The sequence below is a fragment of the Vidua macroura genome, chromosome Z, assembly GCF_024509145.1.
Source record: "Vidua macroura isolate BioBank_ID:100142 chromosome Z, ASM2450914v1, whole genome shotgun sequence".
Classification (NCBI taxonomy): domain Eukaryota; kingdom Metazoa; phylum Chordata; class Aves; order Passeriformes; family Viduidae; genus Vidua; species Vidua macroura.
The window spans coordinates 29,413,370-29,436,281 of NC_071611.1; the positions used below are offsets into that span (position 1 = coordinate 29,413,370).

A 22,912-nucleotide genomic window follows, 5' to 3' on the forward strand; every position below is an offset into this window, starting at 1 on the left:
AACCAGCCTTCAAAGTAACATGAGATGTGATGCAGAATTAAATTCAATTGCTTTGAAGGCAATTATAACAAAATATGAATAAACAAGAGGATTTCTATTTTAACACATTAGGCAGTTGGTCCAGAGGAAAGAAAAATAATGTACTTACCACTGTGTTACTTTCTTCTCCCTGCTGCTTCTTCCCTGAGCTTTCAAAGTCAACATTCTGTTTAAGACAAAGGGACAAATTTTAGTAAATCCTATCACTACTAGATAAGAGCAAACTAGTGGTTTATTGTATTGTATTAGATATTTTTTTGGCTTTCACAGTTTTGGTTTTGTTAAAAGAAAAGCTTTACATGTGTATGAACAACAGCTTGAATATTTCAGAGTACTTGAAAGACTTCCAAGACTGCATATATTCTTTTAAAGGAGATCATTCTTTTGTTTACAAAACATTGCTTTTTACCCCGTTTTTATTTTAAAGCTCTCTGTCTACAAAGTTGTTTCATTTTTACTCCTTTTATAGTTACTATATTAAAATATTAAGTATCACACAGATTTCTCTTGCACACAGTTCTGAAGAATTCCAAGAAAAAATACATCAAATACTAACCAAAGATGAAAAGAGCACATTTTTTCATTGTTAACTTTAGGAATTTTTTAGGAAGTTGCAACATAAGGCATAAAAGATCTCTGATGCTAACTTCACTGATGTAGAACAATTAAAAACAAATGAAAGCATCCAGTGTTTTTGACTGAACAAACACAAAATTAGTTGGCTGGAGTGATGGGAAGGATTCATTTTGCCTCCAACAAAGGCAGAAGTAGAACATATCTTCAGAGGGATTAAATGTCAACTGTAGTCAGACAGATCTTCTAATGGAACACAAAGTTATGTAGAGCAGATAAGAAGCTAAGTCAAGCAGAGTATAATCTGTCAAATTCACACTATCTAGAAAAGAATTTATGTTGTGAGGATCTCAGGTAGTAACTTCATTCAAAGGATTTGCCTAAAAATGGAACTATATTTCATTTCTTTCCAATAAAAGCAGAATTAGGCCACCATAAAATAAATAAATAGATCCTGAAAGGTATTTTAAAATCAACTTTTTCCAGGAGAAAAGCAAGTTCCTTGTTTTGGGGTAATAAACAGGACAATGAACTCCCACAGAAGTCAGGACTGTCACAGCAGGATTGTACTACAATCAACTTTCGTATATCACATGTCCTGTTCTTCATTTGGGAGTCAATAGTGTCAGCTTCTGCATCATACCAAATGAACTCCAGTGCACTACACTGCATACATCTGTACATTTATTTTCAATAGAAGGGCATCCAAGACATGCAAATAGCAAGGGTTAAAAGTAATATTAAAAGCCTTTCAAGTCTTTCAAGCTTCCTACTGAAAAAAAAATTCTATTAGTTTAGCCAGTCTCAGAAATGCAGAGCAGAACAGCAGAACCACTCAAGACAAAAATATCAAGAAAGATATCAATGATCAAACCAGATTCTGAAACTTGGTCTCTAAAAGAGTCAGTCAAATTGCCATGGCTGCAGGCTTCTTTCCCACACCACTTTGCTCCTATTGCAAAACTATGATCTTTACAAAAACTATTTCAGAGGCACTGTACACAAACTCCCAAACAGAAGAAATGCAGGTCTGCAATAGTTCTGCTAGGATAAGCAGAATTCATCCAGAGAACACAACAGTGCAGAGCTGGATCTGACAAAGAGACAGTCAGGTGATCATGCCTCTGACAGATAAAGACTTAAGGTCAAGAGTCTGCAGGCAAATCATTCACAGTAGAAAAATTATCAAAGAAATAGCTAGCCCTATAATCACAAAAACAATAAACAAAAAGGGATTACTCTTGCATCATTTCCTGACACCTGTTTGGCTGCCTCTGTTGAAATATCTAAAAGAATAAAATCTAGTGGTAGGGAGTCATTATCATTTGAACTGTTTGCAGACTTCCAACACAAGCAGAAGGAACTCATCCAATCTCAAATATCCAGAGGCAATAATACAGCAAGTGTGTGTGTGAGGGGAAGAATACATAAGGCTACCTGGATATTTCACGTCATGCTGCTTTATAGAGATTTAGCAGCTACACAAGTCTCTGAATAAGAGACATCAGTTACAAAATCAAACAAAAGCAATGAACTCAGTGCAACTGATCTTTACGTAATGTCACTTGAAACTGTGACATTGAGTCACATTACCTTAAGCCTCGATCAAAAGACGCCAGCTCAGGATGTGCTGTAACTACAGCTGTAAGCACTGATGAGTTTGCAATAGCAGAAACCTCCGATCACCACACAGTTTGCAGGAAACAACCTCTCTAAGAAAAGAAACTGGGATATTTGGAGGAGCTCAAAGTAACCATGCACCAGAACTGCAGAAATCTAGAAGACAAGGGGCTAATGTGTTTGTCTCAAACACCAATAGCAGGGAGGTTGTGGCACCAGCCAAGGACTGTTGGCAGTAACATGCTGTGAGAAAGAACAAGAAGTGACTGGACAAGGGGCCATATGGAGGTAGGACAGCACTTTTCTGGGACAAAGGTCTTTGATCTACCTCCTGGAGATAAGCACAGCTCAGTACAGCACAAACAGAGAAATGAGGTGGAGAAGCAAGCACGGACTGTATGGGGGGAACAAGACCACCAAAGACCCAAAGCCCTCTGACCCATTTCCACAAGGACCTGGAAGATTGGACTGTGAGTAGTAAGTAATTTACATAGAAAGCGTGACACATCCCCAGGGCAGGGAAAGCTTATCTATTTACAGGTACCCTGATTTAAGCCCAGGAAGTGGCCCCAGGACATGCCATCAGCTGAATTGATGCTGCAGCCAGGACTGGTAATCTCTTTTCTTCTTTCCTTCCTTTCTCCCCCTCTTTAATTAATCTCTCTCTCTTCCCTTACACACTACCCCATTATCCAAAATCCAGGGTCATGTGCTTATATAAGAGGCCAGGGTACATACTAACATACCAATTTCCAAACCAAGTGTGTAATTTACTAATAAAATTTCATAAGCTTTTGTGGATCATCTGAAAGGAATTCTCATTCCTTTCAACCAATGAGTATCAACAAATCTTGGGTGCTCCCCTCCCCCTAAGGGTGCAACATCACAAAGACCTCAGCTAGTTCAGTTCACCACTTTTCTAGTTGTTTTGCAGAAGTGGTAACAGGTGTTTTAGATGACTAGAGGTAACTTACCCTCAAGGTAAAAATACCCAATGAAATCTTATTTAACCATACTCTAGCAAATTATATCAATCACATCAGACTGAGTCTCAATATGATTCTCTAACAAAAAAATCTCTAGCACTCAGATTTTACGGAGAGAGTACTTCGGGGAACTATTTTAGGTATCCGTCCTTTTTGTACTCTTTCTCAGTTAAAATCCAAATGCTACTAGCAATGCTTGCCAGATGGACTGCCAGTCTGACTCAGAGCAGCCATTCCAATCACTGTACTCCAGGGGCTGCTCACAACTAAGTAAGCAAGTATTTTTCATTTCACAAAGTATTTCATTTCCAACTTACCACTGGCTTTAGCCTATGGAGGTGAAAACAAGGACAGACAGCCTAAGAAAAATTGTGAAAGGCTGTCTGAGCAGTCAAAGATCAGGTTGGGAAAACTAAAACACTGGTAAAACTAAATATGGCCAGGGGCATCAAAGGCAACTAGAAAAGCTTCTTTGTCATACAGAGGGAATTGGACAAACTTCAGAAGCAGATCCACAAGAATCTCAAAGTTCAACAAGGCCAAATGCAAGGTGCTGCACTTGGTTCGGGGCAATCCCAGACATGAACACAGACTGAGGGGCAAACTCAGTGAGAGCAGCCCTGTCAAGAAGGACTTTAGGGTTCTCCTGGATAAAAAGCTGGACAAGAGTGTGTGCTCACAGCCTATAAAGCCAACTGTCCTGGTCTGTATCAAAACAGCAACTGGGGGAGCTGATTCTGCCCCTCTTCTCTGCCTTTTTAACACCCCACCAGGAGTATCGTGTCCAGTACAAGAAATTCATTACCATGAAGGTGATGAAACACTGGAACAGACTGCCCTGGAGAAGCTGTGGATGCCCCATCCTTGGAAGTGTCCAGAGAAGAAGGGTGTGAACTTGATGATCTTTAAGGTTCCTTCCTTACAGAAGGAAGGTGATTTCTATTATTTCTATAGGCACATGGGTAAAAAAGGAAGACTATGAAAATGTGGCTCCCCTCCAGAGGAAATGGGAGAACTGGTTATCTGGGACATGGAGAAAGCCAAAGCACTCAATTACTTTTTTTGTCTCAGTCTTCACCAGCAAGTTCTCCAGCCACCTCACCTGAGCTGCAGAAGACTAAGGCAGGGACTGGAAGAATGAAGAACTAACTACCTGCTGTAGAAGAAGATCTGTTTTTTGACCATTTAAGTGAATATGAAGGTTTACAAGTCCATGGCATCCAATGAGGTACATCCATAGATCCTGAAGGAATTGACAAAGGAAGTAGATAAGCCACTACCTATCATACTTGAGGAGTTGTGGAAATCTTAATGACTGGAAAAAGGACACATAATCACAATTTTTTAAAAGGAAAATAAAAACCCATAGAATTTACAAGTCAGTCAGGTCTCATCTCACTGCTCCTAAAAATCATTGAGCAGATCCTCCCGAAAACTCGGTTCAGGCACACAGAAAACAAGGAGGTCATTTGTGACATCCAGCATGTCTTAACTAAGGAGAAGTCATGTCTGACAAATGTGGCTGCCTTCTACAATAGGGCTACAATTTACCTCATATCCTCGTAATTCTTTCAATTGGTTTTGGAGGTCAACTTGGAAAGAATACTGATGTACCCAGAACATGTAGCAAACTTTCATACAACAGATCAGGATGTAGGGTAATACTGCAGTACAATGAATGAGGCCCAAGCAGTTTTTACTTTCTCCAAGCTGTTTAAGGAAACAAAAAACAAAACAAAAACAAACAAACCACCCCCCCAAAACAAAAAAACAAGCAACAACAACCAAAACAAACACAAACAAACAAACAAAAAAAAAGGGAGAGAGCAAGAGAGTGCGCAAACCACAACGTGCTCTTCATTTTAGGAAGGGTTGGAAATAAGTATCTTAAAAACTGCTTGCTTCAGAGACATTTTAGACAGCCTCTCGATAACCATCCTCCATTTTAAACACTGAAATCATCCATACCAGAGACTCATATTAAGCAGAAAGAGATCCCATAGTGAACCACTAAAATCAGTCTAGTAAACCAAAAACAAATTTAGGGCAAGGAGATCAGTTGGTTTTTTGCCCTTTGTAATGGGGATGAGGAAGTTGAGGCATTCCAAAGACTGAGAAAGAGCAACTGTATTCACCATTGGTGTCACTGTACAAGAAGACTCTGCCTGCCAAAGGATACCCATAACCAGATTTTTTTTTTTTTTAAGTGTCAGGGGAGTACATGAAGATGAGCATAATCATTTCATACACAATGATAATAAATGAGTTTTACTGTCAGTGTTTACTCACAAGAAACAACCTAATTCACAACCTGCCACATTGGAGGGAAATGTGTGCCTTACAGTGAGCTAACTTGAACAAACAAAACAACATATGATTTTGATTGAGGAAACAAAAGATAAACACAGCTGAGAAAATATTTATCTCTAGACAATATATCTTTTGAAATGAAACATATTTTGCACAAAGTAGAAAGGCCTGTACACCACAGACTGCTTAGTCCATCTCAGATTCCCAGACTGGGGAACAAAGAGATAAGAGAGAAGGACCAGGGAGACACAAAGGATCCAGAGACCACTCTCAAAAACAAATTCATCTTGCTTTTCCTGGAAGCAGATGCTGTCATCCTGTCCCACTGTTTCTTGTTGTTTCAGTATCTGAACCAAAGTCAGACATTTAGAGTAAAGCAAAGGAACATTGAACTGTCTCACTGACAGAAATCTAGCAAGTTTCAGGGAGCAGAACTACCTTTCTACTGATTTGGGGTGGACAAGTCTGAGATATTAATAACAAAACATTACCTCAATCAGCATGAGACTGACCTGCTTGACAATTTGTTACCTCCTAGTACCAACGCTGTCAGAGCTGCTGACAACCAGAATCCTTTAATGCAGGAAGAGGACAGCTGATGGCACATTCTAAGCAGGCACACAAAGGTTCACTTTTGCTTCCAGAATGCCCCAAAATAACCTGCTGGTGTACTACAGGGGACATGCAGTTCAAAAGTGTTCTGCCAAGGGCTAAGGGTATGCTTATCAACATATGGAATGCAAAAAGCACTATGACAGGTCCCTGGAATGGCTAACTTCTTATATGACTTATATTTTAATATTAAGAGTTTCACTGTTCTGCCAGATCATCTACAGTTCTATTAGAGGTCTTTTTAATTATCTTAAACTTAATGGACTGCGTAGAGTGCAATAAAGTGAAATTTTGTTATTTTCCATATCACAACAGCACTTTTGCACAAGACAGTTAAGGAAACACATTCATACCTGTGCACACACAAATAAATGAGAGCTGCTGGATTTTGTGGTTGACTACTTTTCCTTGGGAAAGCTGGTCAAAAAAGGGTCTCCAAGTCATAAATGAAGACTGCACCTGTGACCTCAATTTTTTTAAAGGCAGCATTTCCACCTCTGTGGATATAGCTACAAAAACCTTGTCTTAGTGTTCTGAGTGCAAGTTGTAGTTTTGCAATAAAACAAACATACCTAGACCTAGGAAAATTGTCTGGTGTTCAAAACTCCCTTCTATAACAGTGCAGTTGATGCAAAACTGACCAGTATGTCTGCATTTGATCTCATCAGTGAAAAACTGCTATAATGCATATGCACCAGATTGGAGGAGTTTTAGATCTCGTCAGACTACAAGAAATCATTTAGAAATCAAGATGCCTGCTTCCCAAAGCATAAGCCTCAGCTCATATGCTGTGAAAAGTTATTCAATAATGCAAAGAACAAAATACCATGTTGTTATTAAACATAAACAGTTAGATCCACAATACCCTCAGAAGGTATAGCTGTTGCAGGTAAGAATCACATTGTGATTTTTAATTGCCTTTAAACTCTATATTCTCCAGAGGAGCAGTAAGATATAGCACTATTTTATTTTCTTTCCCAAGCACTGAAAACTGCAGAATGAGGGAGGTTCTTAGGCACCTCTCCAGATCATTTGGTCCAACCTACCACCCAGCCTACCACATCAGAGCAAACCAACATCAGATGGTACGAAGTCAAACTCTACTTCTGAGTTAAGGTCAATGTCAGTTTGTAAAAAAGGAAGGAGATCAGTTGGATTACTTGGAAACATTTACAGGGGATAAAGCTGAGACTTGGTGGTTTTTGCTAACATGGCAGTACATGGCCACTCTAGCAAAATTGTCCAGTCAATGTAATTACTATCTTAGGTAGTCATTTTCCAAGTCTTATTAAAGCAACTGAATAATCACATATTGATTCAATCATACATGAATGCATAATGTAAAATGTTCCAGCTCACATTAAAAAAAAAGGTATCAGGCAAATCTCTTTGCAGAACTATGACCGCTTATATCAGTATATTCTGCTTTACAAGAAAGTAGGGTTGGTTTTCACAGACTTACAATTTATTAAAATCTATAAACGGAGATTGCTTTCTAGAATGGTAAATGTGAGGGGGATTAAACTGTTACTGTATGCTGTTCCTAATCATTGTGCTTAAGGCATTACTAATGTCTACTGTTTCTGTTACTTGATGCCATTACATTAGCTCAAGAAACCAGAAACCAAGACAGAAATGAAAACACAGAAAACTGAACCAACACTGTCCAACTTAATGCTAAAAATTAATAATTTTAGGAAGGCTTTAAAACATTACTATTCACAGCATCCTTAAACACTGTACTCATTCAATATATACCTGTTTTAACACAAAATAAACAAGTTTAGTGATCTCTTCATAAGAACTTGAGTCTTCTCTTTGAAGTATACAATATAGCAATACCTGAACTTAATAAAAAACTAACTGAACAAACAAAAAAAAACAAAAAAAAAAAAACCCAACACTCCCCCCACCAAAAAAAAAAAAAAACAAACAAAAAAAAAAAAAAACCCACAACAAACCAAAAAAATCCCAAACCAAACCAAAAACCCCATACACAATAGAAAACTACCGGAAATGGTTTTGTAGACCATTTATCTTGGCCTCACAGATCATTCTTAGGGACAAAACCAACATATTTCAGAATAGCAACAATCTGTACCCTGTGCAGTGTCACAATTCTTTACCAAACCATTTTTCTAAAAGTGACAGTTGTACTAGCTCAGTGACTAAAAGTCAGCAGCTGTGCCAAGCTACACACTGAGGTCCAGTTAACCCTGAAGAAGCTCTGTTTTTAGTGGCAACAGAAAGAATCCAACTTGATTTAATATAGGAATTAAAAAGAAAAAAAGATTTTTTTTCAAGCTGTAACTTTCACACAAGCTTCAGCCATTCCAAAGATTTCCACTGTTACTACTGAACTGACATTAACTTTTGAGATAACTGAACATATCTCTGTGATATCAGAAGGCCAATTAACACCACAAACAACGTGACACAAGCACTCAGTATAACAAGAGAGACTGCAAATCCAAGAGAAAACTATTTAGATCTGGTGCCCTCACCCTATACTCCGATGTGGCCATGTTCCTGTTCATCCTGCACCCCTTCATTCTTTAGTTTTCCATCAGCACATGGATCCTAGACAGTAACCACTCCAAAAGGTCAAAGCTTTTTCAGTCCTATTGTTGCTAGCCACAGCAAATGTGGTCAGAACTCAGCTTTTTTTCACTGCAGAACAAGAGAGACTGATGAGGGGAAAGATGAGGAATGTGGAAAATTTGGAAAACAAGTGACTAAGAGAATAAGAATACATAAAATAATATGCCAATTGAATTCATTGTAATAATTATAACTAAAATCACAAAACTCAGTCATATATATATACACACTAAACAACACCAGAACATACACCACTGTTTCTAGAAAAGATATACTTGATCAAAATTAAGTAGGTGGCTCACTTGTATTATGCTGTTATCATGATCCTAATTTCTTTTTGCATACTGCCATTCATCAGATAAACCCTTTTTCCTCCCCTACTTCATCACACTCGTATCTTTTATTAGATATTGAAATACTTCAGGGAGGCTTATCTAATTTTATTTGTGCAGTACTTCAGAAATATGGCACCAAGTCTTATAGAGACCATGGGCATATATAAAATGCTGGTGGCAGCCAACACCCACACTTCTGTGTGCAAACAGCACTTGTCTAAATATTGCTTTAAGTAGATGCTGAGTCACTAACAGATAACATGTTAGCTACTTAATATGAGGAAAAAAGCAATTTAGATATTAAAGCAAGCATATGCAAGCATGAGAGAAAGCGCAAGGAATAAAAACCTGTATACTCAATTCTCCAAAAACATGTGAAACTTAATCAAATAAATCCTAGAATAAGTCCTCCATCTGAATGAACCCAAGATTGTCACAGACAGTGTATTCTTGTCCTGAAAGACAATCGACCTAAGGTTCAAGTCCTCTTGGACAACATTTTGAGTATAGGCTCCCTGCACTGCAGATGAACCACCTATTGCTTACACCCCAATAGCAAGACGAATAAAGATGGTATATTTATCTCCATTTAAAACCTAGGCAGTCAGATAAGACATTTGATAACACCTCCTGCATTCAGGCAGATACTCTGCCAGTTATGACACAGCTTATGCACAAAACCAAACTCTAGAGCTGTTTCAAACCAATAAAATACAGATGGTCATGACAGAATTCGGACTACAAATTTTAACAATTCTGAGAATGTTTGTGGCATCAAATGTTTGAATTCATCTTGTGTCTGTGGCCTTTTATGGCTACTGGTTGGTCCAGGAGATACTACAACACAGTTTGACCTGTTAAACAGCTGAGGCTTTATACTAGAAATTACCAAATTATGCATAAAATACGGAATTCTTAGAAGTAATAAGATCTAAGTTGTCTTAATATGTTATGAAATTGATATTAGGAATTGGATGAGTCTTTTACATTTCACATTGTTAAGAAACAAAATTTTATATCATAATGGAGATTTCATATTTAAATGATCTCAAAAATAGAAGAAACTAACAGCAAACAGTTGCTGTTGTATATAATTGTATACTTAATTATAGATCTCACACTACCAGCCAAGTCATTGTTAGGGTATGTAAATTCCTGAGTTCCCTTTCCTTTCAGGGCAGAGGTGAGCAGTGCTAGTCAAGCAACACTTAAAGCTATTTTTAGATGTCATTTCCCCCCCCAACATGTGCATAACTTTCCAATTAACAATTGCTATTATGAACCTTTTACTTCCTTCTGCTTTTATTTTGTTCCTCACTGCTTTACAAAATTGAATTAGGAGACATCACTGGCCAGTTTGATTACAACTACAATCAGCAATCTGACAACATGCTTGCAAAATTGCTAAATATTCATAGCCACAAAGGAAATTAACTTCAGCTGTGCTCTTAACATGTGAAGAGAAACAAAAATATTTGTGTGTAATTGCTTGTCTGAGTGGGTTTAAATAAAAAAAAGAACCATCAGATACTTATTAGAGCTTAAATTGTCAATTATTGCACATGCCAACTTGAAAGTCAGTGTTGTCTGTAAACAGTAACAAACACACCAGGAGGAATAATACATTTCTATATTGAAAATGGAAATGATATAGTCAAGCAGCAACAAAGAAGAATCAGAGATATGAATTTTTAAAAACACACTGATCTGAAGGCAAATGTCCAGTATCAAAACTTATTTGTAAGCTCTGGACAATTGAACAGGTGTCTTCCTGGAAGCTGGTGTTTCCTGTTTGAATTGATATTAAATTTTTAACTAACTACAACAGCTACAGATTATGACTAAACATATAAAACATCAAACCAGTAAGTATTTTTACTCTACTACACTTCACACAGGCATGCACCATCTGTCACTGAGGTATGATCTGTAACTCTGTGACATTATCACATTACTCTCAAAAAGACTAATGCTACTGCCTAATCTCATGGTTTGAACCAATTTCTAAACACTAAGCCTTGGCTCGCTGTCAGATCTCACTACCTGCCTGAGAAACAATGATGGAGCACAATTGTCACTTTTTATCATACAATTTAAAACTGCTCAACCCCTTTGTTGCAGCTAATTTATATTCTGCAAACACTGTTAAGGTGATTTGTTTCACAGATTAAAAGAAGCTATAGAATCCCCCTGGATTTTTCCTATGTAATAGGATAACAATCCTCCTCTAACACACAAAACAATCCAGGGCCCATACCTGAACTAAAAGGCAAACAGCTTATTAAGGTAATAAAAAAAATGTTGTTTGAAATTGCAGAGCTGCAAGGTAATTAATCCCCAGCTCACAATATATTTTAAGGAAATTAATATGCTGAATTTATGATTGGAAAATAGCCCTGGTTGGTCCTGCCTAAAAAAAACCCTCTGCTGATTGAATTCGAAGTAACCAATGTGGACATAGCTTCTCAATCTGAAAAAAAAAAAAAAAACAACAAACAAACCCACAATAGTTACTTAAAAACCATGTATGGACGGTAGTCTCTGGAAAGGAACAGCATATGAGTTTATTATACTCCCTTCAATAATGAGATGGCAGGATTTTTTTGTCTCAGTTCTTACCCTTTTTTTAAGTTTAATTTAAACCAACATAGCATCACATGCAGAAAGGCTGTTTGTGTATAGTCTGAAGTATCATATACTGATAGAAGCACTACCAAAATGTATGCCCTAAAATGCATTTGAATATTATATCCATACATCTTCCAAAATCCTTTTCGCTGTAGTTGCCCATTCCAGTTCAAAAGGTCTTCCAGTAATATTTGAAATGCATTATTAAATCTGATAGCCAAACAATGGATGTTCTTAGGGGTTTCTGGCTTCTAGACACTGGTCCATTCTCACTTCTGAGCTTTGAAAACAACCTAACATCTGTTTAATCTAAATTTTCTGAATCTTCCAGATCTTCAATAAACTAGTACAAGATCTGGGCAAATCAATTAAGTCTGTATTCAAAGCTTTCCTAGCAATAAAGGAAGCCACCTGTTTATGTGCAGATTACTGGATTCCAATTTCTAGGAGAAAAACTGCTTTAGATTACACCTCTATGCAATATTCTGTCTAGCAGCAAGACACAGTAACTAAAAAAGACCGTAAAATCAACCCTTTCCAACAGGTTGATTCCTAACATGCCAGTCAGCTCAGTTAACAGTTGAAAAAACACTAGAATATTTTCTAGTATGGAAAAAACCTCAGTACTAAAGATCAATAGTGAGATTAATGGACTTATTTCATTCTAGATACCAGCTTTCATTTTAATACCATTAAGGGTTTAGAACTTAGACAGATTTAAAATGATGGACAAAATCACTCAACAGTATTAATGTATGTGCTCTATGACAATGCACATAGTCCAGCTTTCCCATAAAATTACAGAAATCCAAAAAATAATGCACATGAATTTAATCTTTTCTGGTGTTCACAAGAGACTGGGCTGAGAATAAACATTAACAGTATGGCACATAAAGAAACCAGAATGAGCATTAGCAGTTAGATAGCAGTAGTGTTATTAGCACCTCATTTAAAAAGAAACAAACATTTTCAACAGCTTTGACTAGACTAGCAGACCAGCATCTAAATCTGTAATAGCAAATACTGAAACAGAGCTTAACCAATTTATCTAACACCTACTCACTAGTTTAAGTCTAATGAGCCTAAAACTTAAATCTTGCTAGATGTAAAAATGCGTGGGTAATCGCACCCTACAGATACCAAATCTTTATCTCCTATGGTTACTGTTTGCTTTAAATACATGTGAAGAAAACTACAGTTCACATGCTTGAAAATGAGGAGTACTGACCCTAAGTAAAAATTTGACTATTTCAGAGGTATGGAACTAAAAAGGAAAATAAGGAAAAGGGAAATACCAAAATACAAAAAAGGGAAAAGAAAAGCTGGGTTGGATTGCTGATATCTCCTATCAGTCCAAGACTTCTCAGAGACCTAGTACAGGTCTACAGGTGATCCTTCCAGTGACAAAGTCTTCAATAATCATGAGAGCCCCTAAAGAGTCACCTCTCTTGCTTCCTTATCATACCACTGTGATTTCTTCTGCTGTTGGTCAGTCCACTCCTCTCCACTCTTCCACTGTTTCTTCTGTTTCAATGTATTTTTTTCCATACCATAAGTTGCTTCCCCTGCCTTTCTAATACTAGTGTCCCTGACATGCTTCCATCTCAAAGAGGGTTATCATCCAGATGATAAGCACAGCTGGGAATTGTCAATTTACATTCAATGCATATAAAACCAAACATAAAAACATTGTTGCTGATGGTTGAGTTTATCACATGCTTTGCTTACTTCTGAAAATCACCAGTACCCTGTCCATTACTCTGACCCACAACTCTCCTTCCTTCTTCATCCTTTGAACCCCTGTAGTCACATCCGTCCCCAACCCCAAACACCCAAAACAAAACCTTAACCCCCAAACTTATACTTGCTACAAAAATAATTTCTAGAACACTGCTTAACTGTATTGTTGGTTTAAGTACTCCTATTTTGCCCCTTTTCCTGTGATGATATAAGCAGTTTATTTCTCTTATTTTTTAAACTATTTTCTCATTCAAAATCAAAAGGGAGACTACTCAGTCAATAAAGTTAGCTTCTACCACCACCTATCCAGTCTCCTGTGTTGTAAGATATGGTCTGGGGATATTCTATTTCCCATCTGTTAGAGGTGGGGAAGTTATCCTCTGTTAATTGGGCAGTTTTCTTTATCTCCCCCACAACCAGTCCTCCCTCCAGAGAGATCTTCTGTTAATGGACCATTGAGGCTTACTGCATGACTGATAAAATTACATCATCCATTGGGAGATACGATGCCCAGAGGAGCCGAACATTCCTACCTGGATATAATGAGAGATCTGGAAGACCAAAGTCAGCCTTTTCCCACTGGATTCCAAGAGGAGCAGCTGTCTTCTCCACTGAATTCACAGAGGAAGACCAGGCCCATCTACACCACCACAGGACCTTCAGAGGAAAATTCCACCCTTCTACAGGATCACTGCTTCAACAGAACCACAGCTGTCACTCCAGGAGGACTGCAGCCAACATTTAATCAAACTGCTACCAACACCGACACCACAAGGTGTCAAGTCACATTCTGACTTTGGTCAGAAGGGGTTTTTTTGTTGTACTATTGCATTTGTATTTTTAATTTTCCTAGTAAAGAACTGTTATTCCTATTCCCATATCTTTGCCTGAGAGCCTCTTAATTTCAAAAATTGTAATAATTCGGAGGGAGGGGGTTTACATTTTCTATTTCAGGGGAGGGTCCTGCCTTCCTTAGCAAACACCTGTCTTTTCAAACCAAGACATCTAGCTTCACCCATTTTTCAGAGTAACTATCCACAGCATTCCCACATAGATATATAAAAAGTATTCACTGCATTTTCCTTGCTTCTTGCCTTCACAACAACGCTTATAAATAAAATCCCAACAGCTTCCAGGCTGCTGTTGTGGAAATACTACTGCTCATCAAACTAAACAGTGTTTACCATCACCATCCCCCACATCATGTGCTCCTCTACTGAGCTAAGTCACCCTAACCTGTTCTGAAGGACAATCAACCTGTTGTCTATCCTACACTTGTGTTGAATCATGAGAGGCAATTCCAGTTTGTTTACTGAAACTCCTTTAGATTACACAAAGGCTAATCATAATGCTTTGGAAAAAAATGATTTTACCCATCCTGAATGGAAATGCACTACATATGTTACACCTCTACAAATACATGTATAAAAAACAAATAGGACAGCTATGCTGGTACAAACATTTAGGCTTTCTAAAAAGAAAATTTAAAGCAGACATATCTCCCTGGTCTGTTTCTTTACTGTTCCAAATCATAGTAAGCAAAAATACAATTTAAGTTTAATAAAAAACATACCATCCAAGTGAAGAAATACTTTGAGTCCTGATTTTTTTTTATTCAGGGAGAAGAACAAGCCCACAATTCTACCATGAGAGGCAGGAGGCAACCGATTTTCTTGATATCTGCAAGAAGGTAAATTTTTTCCCCCTTGTGCTCCAATTAGGTCAGCTACAGAATCATAGAATGGCTGGTGCTGGAAGGGACCTTAAAGATCATTAGTTCCAAACATTTTGCCACAGGCAAAGGCACTTTTTCCACTATATCAGGTTGCTCAAAGCCTGATCTAGTCTGAGATGGGTCATTCCCAGCTCCTCTGGGCAACCTGTTTCAGTGCCTCACAATCCTCACAGGAAAGAATTTCTTTCCAATATCCAATTTAAACCTACCCTCTTTCAGTTCAAAGCCACTCCCCCTTCTCCTATCACCACACACTCTTGCAAAAAGTCCCTCTCCATCTTTATTGTAAGCATCCTCCAGATACTGAAAGGTGCTGTAAGGTTTCTGTGTCTTCTCTTTTCCAGTCTGAAGAACCCCAACTCTCTCAGGCTGTCTTCACGGAAGAGGTGCCTTAGCCCTCCAATCATTTTCATGGCCCTACATGAAACAGACCTACTATAAAAGGTCCAAACTTTCAGAAAGTTTTACCTCTGGATTCAAGGGGAGGTATTATTCCAAAATAAATTACAGCATTTTTAACTGTGAATAGAGATTCAGAATAACTCTGGAATACTTTTTACTTGAAGTCTGCATTTCAGCACAAAAAGTAAGGAAGGACTGAAGGAGAAACCATACAAACATCTAAACTGAGCAAGAACATTCTCTTGGTTGAATTTAAAATGGCTTGGTATTAGCAGAAAGACCAGAGAGGCTTCTCCACCTAGCCAAGAGTCAAATCAAACAGATTTGTATCCTCAAACAGCAGCAGATAATGCAAAAGATAAGCAGTGCTCCTTTCTCACTTAGACAATTAGTTCAAGGGGTAGAGAAAGGAAGCACAAGAGTAAAACAAGAGTTTTACATGATATCTGGGGAAAATATTAATCCTCTTCTATAAATCCAGAATGAACCTATCTAATTACAGGATTACAATCAAACAATTTTCCAAATTATCAAAAAATTTAAAATGTGAACCATTTGTTAGTTGATCATCAAGTTCTTCTCAACTTTCATAATTAAAAAAGTCTCCTATTTTGCCAAGCAAATTAAACATATCTTTTAAATTTATAAGAAGTAAGTATATTTTGGTATATTTTATCTTATTCTCATTCACTTTAGTGGTCCTAATATTAGCCTCCTAGATATCTTAGATAGACCCCCATCATCTTTTACTTTCTGAAGTCTTCCGCTTCTAACCCACAATTCATTGCTATAGCTTTCCCCCCCTTCATTTAATTAACAGATGCACACTTCTCACTACTATATTAACCTGTTTTAGATTCAATGTTTTCTAAGCATCTAGTAAAACATCCTTTAACTGATTTCCCTTCAAAACTTAGTAGAAAAGGAATTTCTATACAGATGATTTCACTGAATGGCTTCCAAGTGATCTTTATAAAAAGGAACAAATAAATGCTGCTGATTAAACTTCATGTTTATTACGTACAATCAAAGTCAATTCACAGTCATTTATGCATTATCAAAAACAAGGAGGTTTTAAATACACTACTGGTTATTCGGCTCCTTTCAATAATAGGTGTGACTCCAAATACTTTTATAATTACTTCTAAAAATACCGCATCCATCATCTTTTTTAATGAACATTTTAGTATTAGTAGTACAAGACCAACTGCACATAAAATTAAGTTTCCTGTACTTAGGGAGTTAGTCATCCTGTATATAACTGCAATTTGATAGTCCATAGCAAGCTATTTCTGCTGTGGCCACAGGGAAAACCAATTGATGTTATTTTTTTTTTTATTTTCAGTTCTTATCAAAATAGAATTGTCCTTTTTCTTCACTTTGCCCTTCCTAAATTGCAAGCAGCTATTTTAACCACCAAACACATCACTTTTTCTACCATGGGTCAGCGACACTACACAGATCAACCATAAGCGTTTTCTTTTCTCCTTCAAACTGAGTACTTAACACTTTTTTCTTAATTATAGAATTATTCATCAGTCTTTCATGAGCAGTATTTCCAGTATCTTGCATTTATATTAGAAAGAAGTTGGATATTTTTCCTTCTGCACGTGTTTTAAGAGATATTCTACTTGCCTCTTTTCTGTAACTGATGTTTACTTCAAGTCTTTTTTCTTTGAGGAAAATCTGTCATCTCTTTTCACCCTAAAATCAAGCTGCTGGTTCATAACAGGAAAACCCACTCCTTTTACACCACTTACCTAGTCAGCTAGCTCACTCTTATCATCTTTCTCCTCATTTGCTGATCAACAGAAGTATCAGAAGACCACTTGGACCTGCAGAAACAGTATGGTTTTTGTCCATTTATAAAAACACGACTGCCTGTCTGTCTTGGATGGCTAGAGTCTTCAAAGATATGTAATCTATAGTACAGCATCATCAACAGCATTCCAAAACACACAGCACTTACTTACCATGCTACTCCTTCCCTATAAATCAAAGCAACTCATTCTTTTTGCTTTCTATGCACAAGGCTTCTTTGGACTGAACTTGATGCAGATTGGCTAGCTTCAAATTTACCTGGTCTTATTTAATGAAATCCAGTATTTCTCATTCTGATGTAGAATTCTATAAAACATCTATCCAGCTCTCCACACCATTGTTGTACGATCCTTCTGACACAGCAATGATACAAGAAGAAAATCGTAATTTTTATATAAGCTTGTACAATTAAATTTGTAAACTCATACAATTAAGACAAGTATTTTGGCAGAAAAACAAACTACGGCACATCCATTACAACTACCCACAGCTGCTTATGACATCACTGAAAGTGAGCTATTCTAGCAGACAATTCAGTTTCACCATCACTTCTTCCCAGAAGGAGGAAAATATACTTTCATATTATAATGTATACAACTGGACCGTTATGAAAAAAATATCCTGGGGTTAGCGGGGGAAACAAGGAACAAAAGGAAAGGAGGAAATTGCCAGAGAGGTCTGTGACTGACACAGAAGCAATATCTTAACTGAATAAATAGGCACTGACATTCAAAGACAACTGTCAAAAGCAAGTTAACTTGCCTACATTAGGTAGCACTTGATTCTATCTCCATGGAATAATGCAGATGGAAAAGGATAGAGGGAAGAGGAAGCCAGAATGTTCTCTGCACACTTCCCCTCTGACACCACCACACATTTATGACACTGTTTAAGAAGTTTTTTATTTGCTAGCTGCTAAATTGACAAACAAGATTCAAGAACTGCTTACATAATGCAAGCATGAGTATCCCAACATCTACCTTTTGCACAGAATTAAACAAAGTTGCCTCTATGGAGACAGGATGCTTTCCTTATAATACCCAATTCTGGCCATGTGACAGCCAGCAAGCTTGTCACAGAAGTCCACCTTATGATAACCTAATCTCGTTTAGACTCTTTAGCAGGGCACACATTTTAAGGGACAAACTAACTACTATTCCTTCTGTGACCTAAAGAAAAAAACATTCAACAAAGCAGTCTAGAATATGTTAATGGAAGTGCCTATGGGTCTGAGAAACATGTCAGTTATAGAGACAGCATGTCCATAACCTCACCTACACTATAGGGAACACTAGGGTCCCAGAACAATGAGTTCCCCAAGTGTATTGCCAAGATAAAATATATCTCATGCTGACTAGTTTAACCTTCACAGCTGAAACACAGCTGAGATATGTTTGAGCAGGCATTTCATGCCATAACTTGTCAAATATAACTATGAAGGGGGAGAATTTGGGGCAGCATTTATTCCTACAAGGAGAAATGAATCAGCAAGTCAAGACGGCTCAGAGATTAAATAAGCAAACCAGAGTTTATGTAAGAATCTTGGAACATGTCCAAAATAAATAAGTCACAAGAACACCAAAGGGATGGGATACAGGGGATCCTTTTTAGTTAACAATTTTCTTTATTCAGGTGGAAGTCTTGATAGCAAGACAATGAAATAGGAATTTTCTTAACTAACTGTAATCACACAGCTTCAAAATTGCATCCTTAAATAAAGCATTGTCGAAAGACCAAATATAGTCCAAATACATCTCAAAAGAAGCTGCTATACACTCTTAAGAGTGAAGATTACAGAGTTTTGTCAAATTCACCTATCAGACAACTACAAAAAGTTAAAAAAAATAAAAGAACTCTGACAACTTTCAGTCTTATGTTTCTTTCATATACTTTGGCTGTTCTCAAGTAAAAACTTGTTTATGGTTTCTATTTCCATGTCATATTTCAGTACCTGTAAATACATGTTGATACATTACGTTTACATTGGATCTAAGCATTTAACATTGTGCTCACTATGAATTTAGCAGCTTGACAAATACAGCAACTTTTCCAGAAACCTACTAATTACAAAAAGCTTTTGAGAAGCCGGAGAACATGCACTAAAAATTGGCATTAAAATGCCTCTATTCAAGATGATCACAAAACGTGAGGAACACTTATTAGGTCTTTTGTAATGCCTACAGTAAATTTTTCATTACAGCATGCTTTACAATTCAGCTATTGAAGCTATGTGTGCAGCCACAAGCTTATCAAAAAGCATTTCCTTCACAATCCTGTTCTTTTTAGCAGGTAGAGATTTTTCTTCCCCCAATAAAGACTCATTAATCAAAGCTGCTAATGAATCAACTGTTAGGAGTGAAAAGGGGACTAGACTTAAGAGCAAACTACTGCAAAGCAAGAAACAAAATCTAGATCTAAGCATGTTTCCAAGAAAAAACAAGCAGATTCACAATGACACTAGGATTATAAAGCAATGTTCTAATTTAACATAAAATTATTAGCAACATTTAAATATGTGTATTTGCCTATTATCTTACCCATAATCAATGTTATTGAACAATATTAGTAGCATAAAAAAGAAAGAACACCCACTAAATCCAAGCTGTGCACTGCTGCCTGAACTCTCCACTTTGTGGTTAGCTTGGCAGTAGCAGCTTATTAGAAGTCCCAGCCTATCCAAATGATAAAATTGTTTCTCTTTTGTGACAATTTTTTCCATAATATCACTCTCTAGTCAGAGAATTATGAAAGAAATCTCCGAAGTTTAACAGAGAAAAATGGCACTTATTAACATTCTGTAAACAAGGATCTACAGAAATAATTGTGAAGCCCTCACACAGATCATCAAGTACTTTATATATATATATATACACACATACATATATAGGATTTTCCTCTCAAAAAAAGAATATACTCCTCAAAATCTAACTTTTTTTCATTAAAACCCACTCTTTCCCCATGAATTCATTTTCAATAAAAAGTTCCTACACCTCGTATTGTCTTTCCACAATTGTACCTAATTTAAGTATCATAACATCTCTATTTCCAAGCACACAGTTTCAGCAATTATTAAGCATTTAAAACATTATTTTTGCCATTAAAATATTTCCCCTCTCAAAAGTCAAACATTTTCTGTGGCTAGTTACACATATTTGTGGGTGCATTCTAACTATATTCTTGAATCAGAGCAAAAGATGGTGATAGCAGAATAAAAAAAATGCATTTGCTCAACAGTCTTTATTAGGACTAAGACAGTGTATTACCCTACTCCAGTATATACTGTAATTTACCAAAGATTTTTGTGGCACTTCAATTAGGGGACAAAAACTGGACAATAAAAAAAGGGCCACATCATTCTAATCAGTTTTTCCATATTCTGGTATGATTCCTTTCTGAGCATCTATGTGCATTTGCTATTAAATAATGCAATGAAAAATAAGTTTAAAAAACCCCATGCTTTCAATCTTAGCCCACCCTAAACACACCATTAACAAAGATATAGAACCACAACAGTATACACATTCAACTGAAAAAAAAAAGATTACTTCCCCAACACAAAAATAAAACCAACCCAAATCACTCTAACCTTTCCCTAGATAGAACAACAGCATTTAAGTTAGCTTATCCAGGGCAGAAATATTTTCTTGAAATTAATTTCATTTCTTGCACAAAGCTACCTGAATACATTACCATAAAATGGGTTATGAATTCAAAGTAAGCAAATAATGGAGAAAAATAGAGCAGAAGCAATGGAAGTCATTCTACACAAGTGCTCACATAGAGCTGTACCAACTTTAAAATACAAACAGACCATGCTCTATGACCCAAGTGCATCAGACAGTGCCAGTATAGTGAATATTCCCAGCTTTCCTTGAGAGAAAACAAATATAATTCACATTTCTTAGGCATCATCCCTACAAGCTACTGTAATACAAATTCAGCAGTTAAAAATTTGTCATTCTTACATGTGAGTGGGAGAAGATATTAATAGCACACTTAAGAGTGTAACTGAAACAAAAAGTGTACCAAAACATTTATTTCCCTTATCTCCTTTAATATATGTAGACAGTCACCTACCCAAATCACTCCACCACTGCCAATTTACACCATAGGAGCCTGAATCAACTTCTCAGCTGGGACCATAGATTCACGAGGACATCGAACAGTTTATTAAACCATCCACATGGATCTGTGAAAGATAATTAAGAACTGTTTTCAAAATGATGGGTGTAAGTGGCCTTGCACAAAACTACGACAGTTTCAAATCCACACATTTACTTTGTTCTACACCAGAATCAAACACAGACAACACAGAAACAATAATATGTAGCTTACCAGAACAACCACCATTCTATCAACATTAATTTTTTTTCTTTGTCAAATCTGAACATAATGCAACCAGAAAAAGCAGTGTGTCAAAACACAGAAAAGGTAGAACTGATTACAATCTCCTCCTTCTATGGCAGCCAAAACTGAAACATACACTTGCAAGCTAGAGTTCAGAACAGCTCTCTGTTATTTCTATGAATGGAGTCAATTATCAGATTAACAAAATGTAACCAAAACCAACAAGCAGTTATGTGCAGGACCTGGACTGAATGACTTCCTCTTTAAAGTTCTGATGAATCTCAAGCATGTTCTCTGAAAGAGAATCTACACCACCCACACAGACACAAATGCTCCCACAACCCTCATGGGGAAATAAAACTCACTGCAACAAATGAGCATTTAAAAAAAGCTTCAATTATTTAACTGGACCTGCCAGGTGCCTTTCATTTAGCTTAACATCATATTTTACTGAAGGTCTGCAGCCACAGCTATTGACAAGAGTGGAGACAGTTGCTTACAAGTAGTTGGATCTATTTCTCAGAAGCTTACTCTGCCTGGTGAGCTTTTGTGGAATATTGCCATACACTCTGTATGTTGAGAAAACAAAGTTTTAATATGTGGTCCTGGCTAGTAGGCCAGAATAATGCAGTAAATCTGAGATGCCTGTGAAACACACCCATGGCCTCATCTTGGTGACATTTGTTGAAGACAGTTCAAATACAGTGCCAAAATACAGAAGAATGGTTTCTCATCTGGTTTTAAAACAGCTAACACATCTCACCCAAAAGAAAATGGTCTATTAAATATAGGTTTCTGTGTTGATAAATGGAATCTTACCTGAAAGAAGCTATTATTCAGGAGATCAGATCCTGATTAGTTCTTAATACACAGTCACAAAACTGAGTTTCATGATTCCTGGAGTTTTGTAATTCCTAAAGTTTCTACAACAAACAGCAGCAACAGAATTGCCAAGAAAATAAGTGTTTCTGCCGCTGGCAGAACACTGTGAGATTTAACAAACCATGAAGCATCCATAGTAATACAGTTGTTTAATAGATCTTAGCTACCTTTTCCAAAATATTTGTTTTACCAGCTCCCCAGGGTGCCATGGACACCCCAGCTAGAAACTCTGAAGGATGCCACAGTTGATTACTGCACTGCTACTTTCCTGGCTTTCTCAG

General features: G+C 37.0%; 1 protein-coding gene across 7 annotated transcripts in view; it reads right to left on the reverse strand.

The window, feature by feature from the left end:
- Window positions 1-22,912, reverse strand: part of ERBIN (erbb2 interacting protein) — a 115,744-nt gene that overhangs the window by 74,172 nt on the left and 18,660 nt on the right. For 5 of the 7 annotated variants that reach the window (XM_054002720.1, XM_054002718.1, XM_054002719.1 and 2 more), the window contains exons 2-3: window positions 21,480-21,591; window positions 149-205 (exon numbers count right to left, since the gene is read on the reverse strand). The gene's annotated coding sequence lies outside the window, so the exon portion shown is untranslated. Of the gene's footprint in view, window positions 1-148; window positions 206-17,341; window positions 17,417-21,479; window positions 21,592-22,912 lie in introns of all 7 variants that reach the window. The other 2 variants (XM_054002717.1, XM_054002721.1) reach the window with 2 other exon arrangements.